Source organism: Sus scrofa, chromosome 12 (assembly GCF_000003025.6).
Source record: "Sus scrofa isolate TJ Tabasco breed Duroc chromosome 12, Sscrofa11.1, whole genome shotgun sequence".
Classification (NCBI taxonomy): Eukaryota; Metazoa; Chordata; class Mammalia; order Artiodactyla; family Suidae; genus Sus; species Sus scrofa.
Window position 1 is genome coordinate 8,783,775 of NC_010454.4, and position 8,863 is coordinate 8,792,637.

The 8,863-nt window shown below is 43.8% G+C and overlaps 1 long non-coding RNA gene across 6 annotated transcripts in view; it reads left to right on the forward strand.

The window, feature by feature from the left end:
* Window positions 1–8,562, forward strand: part of LOC102165790 — a 56,193-nt gene extending 47,631 nt beyond the window's left edge. For 2 of the 6 annotated variants that reach the window (XR_001299792.2, XR_002337046.1), the window contains exons 4-7: window positions 591–819; window positions 5,756–5,900; window positions 6,129–6,216; window positions 6,694–8,562. This is a non-coding gene — a long non-coding RNA (uncharacterized LOC102165790). Of the gene's footprint in view, window positions 1–590; window positions 820–5,755; window positions 5,901–6,125; window positions 6,217–6,693 lie in introns of all 6 variants that reach the window. The other 4 variants (XR_002337045.1, XR_001299790.2, XR_001299791.2 and 1 more) reach the window with 4 other exon arrangements.

The window sequence follows — 8,863 nt, forward strand, 5'->3', positions numbered from 1 at the left end:
GCACAAATAATAAGTAAAATTTCCTTAAAAGATACAAAATAAAATTTGGGTAGATGTTCCTTGTCAGAAGAGCAAATGGTATATAGATATATATTCTTCTGATGTTATATTATGACTTAAATAATTTTAATAAAAATTCTTATAGAATAGGCCCTTGAAAAAGTGCATCTAACATTTATCTGGAAGCAGAAATGGTGCAAGTAGCCAAGACATTTTTTAAGAGCTATTATAATAGATTGTAATCAAAACAGCATGGTAGTGGTAGAAGAACTGATAGGCAGAGAATGCAGAGAAGATGTCCCAGAATTATTTAATGATTCTTTCTCCTCTAATTTTGAATGCCAAATTTAATCACAAACTCACTCTTCTATGTATACCCAAGTCTATTTTTGGGGTAAGTGGTTAACTATTTGGAATGAAGTTGGCATGATTTCTCAAAGCATATACCACAATATAAAGACCAAAAGGACTAAAGAGTCAAATGCACAAAAAAGAAGCCAAAATAAAATAGAGATGGATATATCTCTGATCTTGAGCTTGGTTTAGTTTGTCTGTGTATAATGAGATGGGGAAAATTTTGTTCACCACAGTTCCACTTGTGAATGGAACTCATTTGTTGGAGAGAGTTCATGAAGCAGGAAGAGAGGCAGTGAAGGGGGCTGAGTAATACCGTTGCTCTTTGGAAGACAGGAAGAATTGCCTTGATACTCCAACAAGGAAGGGAGAAGGAGACGTGATGTGTGTGGAGGGGAAGAAGAAAAGGAGTGTTTAGAAGCAGCAAGATTTTGAATTGTTTCCAACTTCCAAGCTAGAGTTTGGGTGAGTATTCAGCTGCCTCTACAGAGGACCTGGATTATGAGTATAAAAGCAGTGGAGAAAACCTCAAAGGGGAGCAACGAAGGATTTCCTAACTCAAGGTTAGACCTTTTTTTTGACCACACCCATGGCATTCAGAAGTTCCTGGGCCATGGCTTGAACCCACACCACAGCAGTGACCTGAGCTGCTGCAGTGAAATGCACAGTTCTTAACTCACTAGGCCACGGGGGAACTCCAGGTTCGACATTTTTGTACATCTGGGGTCTGCAAACTGCAACCCATGAACCAAATCCAGCTACACCCATTAGTTTACGTATCATCTATTCCTGTTTTCCGGGTACTATGGTAGCGCTGAGTAGTTTCACTAGAGAACATACACGAAGTCTAAAATATTTACTCTCTGGCACTTTATAGAAAAACTTTGCTAATCTAGCTCTACATAAAAAATTCCAGTTAAAAGGCAAAGTGAGAAAAAAATGAGGCATTTGACACAAATATACCAAAGCAAAGAATAATACCATAAGTACGCAAAAGGTCCTTCCAAATTTTTAAAAAATCTCCCAGTTAACAATGGACATAGGACGAATAGGCTGTTCAATGGATTAAAAATTAAAAGGTAACATATGAAAAAATGGAAATTCAGCCTCACTAGGTGAGCGATCAAAGAACAGCAAAATTAGCCACAATCCTGTCACAGTATTTGGAGTAAGGATGTTGTGACAAGGACAGCTTCATGTGTTGTTGGTTGGGGGTGATGTTGTAAAGCAATTTGTGAATAGACATTAGAACCTTAAAAGAAAAGAAAGCAAAGGTTTCACCCTTCAATCCAGAAATTCTGCTTCTGAGAAGCTATCTTGAGAATTTACAGATACAAATATGTGAAGGTGAGCATATTCCCTGAAGTAGTAATAATACCCCCAGCTGTATATCTTAACTAGCGAGGATGATTTTGTGCAGGTCACCAAGCCTCACTGTGCCTCAGTTTTCCTCATCTGTAAAATGGGAGTTAAAAAATAGTGTTCAACTAACTGCATGGCTATTGTGAAGATTCCATGTAAGGGTATGTGTAGATTTTTAGAAAGACCTGTTACAGGGTAATAACATGTGTCCAATCCCAGCTACTTTTTACCAGCAAAATAATAGGGACACAGTTAAATTAATATTGGTGTGAACTTACAAAGGAATATCATCATCCATTAAATTAATGCATTTAAGGCATATTCATATAGAAAAGGTTCGTAGTGAAAGGAATATGTAATACTCTCCCAATGATGAATAGAAAACTATGTGTAGGAGTTCCCATCGTGGCGCAGTGATTAACGAATCCGACTAGGAACCATGAGGTTGCGGGTTCGGTCCCTGCCCTTGCTCAGTGGGTTAACGATCCGGCGTTGCCGTGAGCTGTGGTGTAGGTTGCAGACGCGGCTCGGATCCCGCGTTGCTGTGGCTCTGGCGTAGGCCAGTGGCTACAGCTCCGATTCAACCCCTAGCCTGGGAACCTCCATATGCCGCGGGAGCGGCCCAAGAAATAGCAACAACAACAACAAAAAGACAAAAGACAAAAAAAAAAAAAAAAAAAAAAGAAAAGAAAACTATATGTATATGCACAGGAAAGGACTGAAAATAAATATGTCAAATATTAAGGATAGTCTCTGACTGGGAGGAGTGAGATTGACTTTATTATGGCTGTTTTTAGAAATGGTTCTAGGTATATTATTGTTCATAATCAACCAACAAACTGAACATTTTCTAATATAAATTAGAATCAGATGGGAATAACTAGAAAGTTACATATATCGAGGCAAGAAAAAAAATACAAACATAGTGTCCTAACTAGGGAAGAATTGATGAGATAAGCAAGGTCAGGGGAAACCAGGCTCTCGTCTAAATTCAAGCCCATGACCTGTGTGCCAGGTCTCCTTGAGGAGTGGAAGAGATGCCCATGGGTGTGTGTTGATCCTACTTCTCTCGTGTTACCAACATCTCATCCTCTTTCAGAAATCAGGCTCCCCAGACTACCCCCTCTTTATCTCCACCGGAGTCCTGTTATTCCTCTGGGGTCTTCCCAGGTAAAGGTACCACCCCCTCCTCTTATCCCGTCTCCTTCTCCTTCACCCAGGAGCACCTCGAGCCCAGTGCATTCTCCATTCTGGCACCCCAACTTCCCGCTCTCTCATCACTGGGACTCCTCTTCCGATCTCAGCCCTCCCGGGCTGACTTGCCAGATTAACATGGCGTGGGGTTTCCTTCCATCTACTCAACAGCCACCACGCTCTTCCTCGGGAATACCACTGAACTATGCTTATCAATTGTTTTACTTTACCTACACTTAACATGGACTCTTCTGGAATTTAATAGTTCAGTCCACAGCACTGAAGTCTGATCATAAAATCCTTCAAATTAAAATTAGTCTTCTAGGAGTTCCCTTGTGATGCAGTGGGTTAAAGATCCCTGCTGTAGCTCCGGTTATGGCTGTGGCACAGGTTCGATCCCTGGCCTGGGAACTTCTCCATGCCTTGAGCATAGCCAAAAATAAATAAACAATAGTAAGCAAATAAACTAAAATGAATCTCCTAGCCCTGGTCTGTAAGGCCTAGTGATCTGGCCCTTGCTAATCTTTCTGGACTCCTTCCAGCCTTTCAAGCACATCAAGCCTGATCACTCTCTTGCTTCTGCTTGGAACGCTCCTGACTTTTCCTCTAGTCGTCACATGGCAGCTTCTTCAAGGGGCTTTCTCTATTCTCCCCAGCCTAGCAGAAGTACTGAATGAAACAGCATAAAAATGTCCACCAGCTTAAACTGGTTTTGCCTCCTCAACTAGGTTGTTGGTTAATCAAACCTTGAGTTATTTTACAGACAGCACTGCTGCACGATGGAAACCCCTGTCTCCAGGATGACCCTGGAACCAAGAATTTTCAGTTTAAGAAGCTCAGAGAATAGAAAGTTGCCACCGTAGCTTTTTACTAAGAAGTTCTTCAATGAGAATCTGGCTTCCAGCAGCCCAAGTACTTGATGACTGATTCAACCATTGGCCAATCAGCTTCAGCCTCCAACCCCTTAAATTTCTCCATGAACCCTGGATCCAGCAGACAGATTGGGGACCCCTGCTTCCTGTGTCCTTGCTGGTCCACCTCACACTAAAGCTCTTTCTTTTCTCAGAAGTTAGTGCCATAGTATTGGCTTCTGTGCAGGTTGGGCAGCGGCAAGCCCTTGCTCATAAGAGCACTTCCCCAATCACCCAATTTTCTCTTCCCCAGAACACTCATTGCGTTATTCCTGTTATTATTCTTATTTCCATGATTAGTTTCTGTTTTCTCCAATTAGGATATGAACTCTTTGTGGGAGAGGCTCTGTCTGGCCTTTGTCCTGTGCCCAAAGACACAGCCCAGAGTAGCACTTAAATGTTCACTGACTGACTAATAGTCATTATTTCTGATGACTTCAATTTGCCTGAAGAAATACTTCCACATAAACGGGGGGAAAAATAAAACACATTTAATAATATACCCAAAATATTTATCTAGTTACTGTTGCAATGCCATTCACAGCCTGGGATGAAAAGGTCTCACCATAATACTGAAAGTGGGAAAAAAGGAAACAGAGTCTTGAGAGCTTGACTAGATCCTCAAGATTATTGGACCCTGCCTTTGGCATTGCAGGGCGGAGAAACTGAGGCCCAGAGAAGGCCCCAGAGATGACTGAGCAGAGTCAGACTAGGAACCAAGCTCATGGCAGGACTTAGCTAAAGAACCCACACCAATTCCAGATCCTCCAGGAAGTTCCCATCCACTCACTTTTTCTTACCTCTGGAGGTTCTGGAAGAGTTCAGGGCAGGCATGATTTGCTGGGCTAGAAGAAGTCTATTCAGGCTCCTTTTCCTATGTTCTGAGGACATAGGTCCCAACCAGAGCCATCTCTACATCCAGTCAGAAGGTTTATTGGACAAGTAAACACAACAAGTGAGTGCCTATCCAGGACCTGGCTAAGAATTTGGCTTTCTGCCTCCTAGAATTAGGTTTCACCTAAGTCAAGAAACTGGTTATCAGATGGGAATGGCATTCCATCATCCCGTCCTTGGGTCACCAGGAGCCTAGAGGTGAAGGTCTTTGGGACATATTTCTCTGATGAAAGCATCATGGCATTCTTCTGACGTGAAAGTGTGGAGGGAAGGAATGTGTTATGGGGATGCAGTGAACTAGTCTCTGTATAACAGGACGTTGGATGTAAGGATGTGAATGCATGAACACTAACAACTCTTCAGTAAAGACATACGTTCAGTAGAGAGGCTCCCAAATGCCATCTGTGTGACACAGAGGGAACAGACTGAAGAAACTGCAAGGAGGTGCTTTATCTATAAACAGAAAGTAGGAACTTGTTTGTGTCACTATTGCAGAGGACAGAATAAAAACAAGTGGGCTTGAGAAGGTCAGATGGAAATATGGGCCAAAGGAGACTGTAGAACCCCTGTCTCTCACTGTAGATCTTTAAAACATGGTAGTTTCTGCCATTTTAGGAACTATTTAGTTGTGGCCATTTTTGAAAGCGGAAAGGGGGATCTGTTTAATCTGATGCAGTCAAGAAGGGGTTAAGCAGGGACTTTTAATATCTATTGATTCTCTGTAATGTGCTAGTCATTTTTCAACCGCTGATTCATTTAATCACCCTCACCACACTGTGAGGTTGCTGTTATTATCTCCCCTTTTCCAAATAGGATGGTGGGGCATAAGGAGGGAACTTTCAGTCAGGGAGAGGTGGGGAGCAAATCAGGGCTGTGAACTCTTTTCTTACGTTTTACTGAGAGTAAGATGCTCATCAGCACAATTATGTTGTCAAATTGAATATTAAAAAGTAAGCAAGGAGCTATCCTCTGGTTTATAGTCTATCTGCCAAGTGCCTTTACATGGTTCTGTCTCACAGACCACTTCCTTGGTCTTTCAGGCAAAGAACTTAAAAGTTCTCCACATCCCCATGCCCACCTTGGCTGGGCCTTTTCTTGTGAATTTCACAGATAGGGCCATGACGACCTATAGCATCTACTTGAGTGTCTAAATTAGCATCTCATCAGGATGACCTCTGCCCACAGGTAGGTGGAGAAGTCTTAGCATGAGTTTGTTCAGGTCCAACCAAACTTTCCTGTTTGATTTTTGTTGTTCTGACCTCCTTGGGGAGCCCTGGGCTTTGTGGGCTATTGTTTGTTTGTTTGTTTGTTTGTTTGTTTACTGATGGTGACTTGTTGAAACTGCATTTTGCCAGTAAATATGATCAAGGTCACTTGTGCTGCACAGCTCTTACCCTATCTGTTCTCCAGCAGGGCCTTGAAGGGAACCTGTTTACAAGGCGGAGGGAAGCAGAGAGGGGCCAGATTCATTGATGGTGTGAGCAGGATAAAGGCAGGCTCTGTAAGTGGTCTGAGGGAATTGGCTAGACAGAAATCCTCAACGCCCTTAGAGCCATTTTTTTGTTTGGTGATTTATGTGTGCAGTATGATAACCCACAGATAATTCTTGGGACGTGACCAATAGGGTCTTAACCAGGGTCATTCAAACTGAAGGTGATCTTCTGTCTTAGTTTCACATGCTTGCTGTAACAGATTATCACCAATTGAGAAGCTTAGAACAACACAGATTTATTATCTTACAGTTTTGAAGATCAGACAGGTCTCACTGGGCTAACGTTAAGGTGTTGGCAGGCCTGAGTTCCTTTTTGAACCCTCTTCCTTGCTTCTTGCAACTTAGGTTGCCTGCGTTACTCACCTTATGGCCTTTCTCCATCCTGAAAGCCAGCCGCAGTGGGCTGGGTCTCTGACTTCAAATCCAGGCAGCATTAATATTTGGAACAACTAGAATGCTCTTTTAAGTTTTATCTCTACTTTTTAGGAACTGAATGTTTGTGTCCTCCAACCTCCAAAATCATATGTTGCAATCCTAACCTCCACTATGACGGTGTTAGGAGGTGGTGCCTTTGAGAGGCGAAGAGGTCATGAGAATGGGGCCCTCGTGAATGGGATTAGTGCCCTTATAAGAACATAGAAGAGAGCGTTTGCTTCCTCTCCGTCTGCTCTCCACTGTGTAAGGATACAACGAGAAGATGAACTTCTATAAATCAGGAAGTGGGCTCTCACAAGACACTGTGTGCTGGCACCTTGACTGGGGACTTGCCAGCCTTCAGAACTGTCGGAAATGTTTGTTGTTTAAGACACTGCGTCTGTGGTAATTTGTTAAGGCAGCCTGAGCTAAGACGCTGTACAAGGCTTAATTAATAAAGAGAAGAAAAAGAAACCTCCCTTGATGGAGCTCCATACACCTGTTCTGATATAGCTGCTGGAGTCCTCGGATAGTAACTCCAGGTTCTGAGGTCAGGTTCTCTTTCTGCCAAGAACAAAATATTTGGCTTAAAAAGTCAACTTACTTAATTGCAAAACACAGTTTATTCATCCTTATTCCCATGGACCTATATTCTCTAGAACTATCATAAGGGTCAAGGAGATGAGGAAAAGGCGCTTTGAAAAGCATATTGTTAATCAGGTAGTTCTTGGGACCTCACCCAGATCAGCTAAAGAGAGGCCTGTGCCTGCTCCCACCCACTGCACACCCACCCACAACTCACCCCACTCACTCCTTTCCCAAGCCCCTGGGTTGCTCTCTTGCCGTACATTATTATTATTTTTTTGCATTGCGCATTTGATTGGATTTATATACTTAATAGACAGTAGTGCCTCATAAGGATAGCAGCCAGCCCAGAGTGGCCCTCAATGAATATGTAATGAATAACAAATGAGTAGGAGAAAGCAAGAAGAAGGGAATGATGAGAATGTGGGGCAGGTGGTAGAGTCCCTTTCCACTGCCTGGAGTAAACTCCATTTTCACTCTTTTGGGGAGATTTCTTTATCTTCAGCCTGGACCTTTGCTCTTGGAAGGGGATGGTCTTAGAACCTTGTGCACCCTCACACGTAGGCCGTGAGGATCAGAAGGCCACCCTCACGCCTGGTCTTACGTGGTACAGAGGAAACCACTTTCCCTCTAATACCCTTTCCCCAGGGAAGCTTGGTTCAAAGAGCGGTGATCTTTGGGGAATCCATTAATCCGTGAAGTATGGTATTGTGTCACCTCCCTCACTGGCTGTCTTTCTGCCATGCAGAGGTATCAAGCTGGTAGCAGGTAATGGTAATTTGCCATAGCAGACTAAGCTAAGACACTATCCAGGGTATTAATGAAGAAAAAAGAAAAGGAAACATCCCTTGATGGAGCTCCATATAGTTGTTCTGATGTAGCGGACCGTGACACTGAACGTAACACTGGACAACTGAATACACAAATGAGGTCGGGGATACACAAAGAAAGCCGAGAAAACAGGAGAATTCATGGAAGTTGTGCAGTGTGATAGCTGTAGGTGGAGATGGATGGTTTTAGTACTTCGAGCCACTCAGCAGTCTTACGTGGGGTTTGGCTCTAACCCTGCTCTGCCGCCCTTGCTGCCAGGGCTCATAGGATGAATCTGATCAGCCTCCAAAGGAAAATGCTGAGCACACAGACTGCAAATTAGACCCACGGTGAGACCTGTGAGCTGCCAGAGCCCCTCCACTTGTGCCACCTTTTGAGAATCAAGAATCCTAAAATAAGCACTCCATGCCCCCTGCAACTGCTCTCCTTGGCTCCCTCCCACTGTCTCTCCTCCAGCCTCTCCCTGGAGCCAGGCAGTGGCAGGTCCTGGCGGGGAGGAAGAAGGTCCTCTGAGTCAGGGCTCAGTGAGTAGCTGTTGCTTCATCCCCAGCCCTGAAGGCCTGGGGAGCCCACCCGCTTTGTTCAGAGGAAACTGCAGGGTCTGGGCCAGGGCAGTGGAGTAGTTTGATGTGAGTAAAAGCAGAAGGAAAAAAGGAGCGGGGGAGTCTCTTCGTTTCTCCAGATTAGATTTGATTGAAAACAACCTCTCACCCCACACTCGTTCCTCTGGCTAACAAGATGGTCCAGCTTCTGCCTTCACGTTAGAGGAGCAAGCAGAGGCTGGCCCCCCAAAGCCAGAAGAGGGGGCCTAAGGCCCAAGGGCCTG